Genomic DNA, 1,336 nt, shown 5'->3' with positions numbered 1-1,336 from the left:
AAATTCTATATTTTGGAAATTTTGCATGAAATCTGTCAACCACGTTGTCATGGTCGAGGTTGCTTCACCTATCACGATGTATTCCAACCATCATGAGGCTATCTAAATGAGCATTTGTCATAACAGAAAGCAAATTATTTTAAATTAGTCTCATTGAATTATTATTATTATTATTATTATTATTATTATTATTATTATTATTATTATTATTATTATTATTATTATTATTATTATTGTTGTGATGAAAAGTTAACACAAACGATATGGTGGCTAAACGAATATTACATGTAAATATTTTTTTTTATTTGTTTGTTCCCCGACAAAATTTATCGTCTTCCCCGACAGGGCTATAGCCCCCCCCCCCTCTGGCGCCACCCCTGATCAGTATCATCGTTACCATCGCCATTGTTATCGCAATCGTCATCATCATTAACATCTTCCTCATCATCATCAACATCAACATCATCATCACTATCACTACCGCTACCTCCACCTGCTCTGACGTGTTCTTCCACCTTTGCTAGTCTAGACCTAGGTATTAACATAAGCCTATTTCAGTGTAGACCTTGTTTTATTTTCGTTTGTAAATGAAAACAAATTACGGTACACTTTGTTAATTTATACTATTTTTATGACTGTACACGTTCTATACGCCTATATTTTCCTGGTATTTGACGGTAAAACAAAAAAGTTAGTTTTCACGTTTTGTTTGTTTTTTTTTTTATTTTTGAAATAACAGTGGACAATAAAAGCCTATTGCACGACTCAAACGGTACCAATACTGCTTCTGAATTTTGCGTGCACCCTCCAAAATCCCAATCATCCCATCGTTATATACGTGAGAAGTGTTTTAGTTTCACTTAAACTTACCTTTGTGTGCCGCATTGTTTGGCTATAAATCGTTTATCATCATCTTGTTAATCAAGATAAAGCGATTCCGAAGCAATTTGTCTAGATGGCGCCTACACAATTATAATATTGTTGTAAAATACTATAATATATGTTATAAAATAAGTATAGCCTATATACTGTCTCTTATACACATCTAGATGTGTATAAGAGACAGCTTCATATCTGGTCAAACCAAAATAGTAGGCTAGACTTAGTATATTACTGGCTTACTATAACATTCCCGCAACTCGTATTTGAAACTGTACATTTAATTCCTGGCGCTGCCCCTGGTGCGTAGATACCCCTAAGTAAGAAAGAAATCACCTATCATCCTACTAATTCGCCAGCTAGTTCAACTCACTTAATCATCGAGCCCTCGCATTAAATATTCGTCCCCCATTTCAATAATCTTAGACAGGCCTACGCCACTGCACTCTGTATGTGC

Source organism: Anneissia japonica, unplaced genomic scaffold, assembly GCF_011630105.1.
Source record: "Anneissia japonica isolate Jap-2015-1 unplaced genomic scaffold, ASM1163010v1 scaffold287877_len585272_cov192, whole genome shotgun sequence".
Taxonomy (NCBI): domain Eukaryota; kingdom Metazoa; phylum Echinodermata; class Crinoidea; order Comatulida; family Comatulidae; genus Anneissia; species Anneissia japonica.
This window is presented reverse-complemented; position numbering follows the sequence as displayed.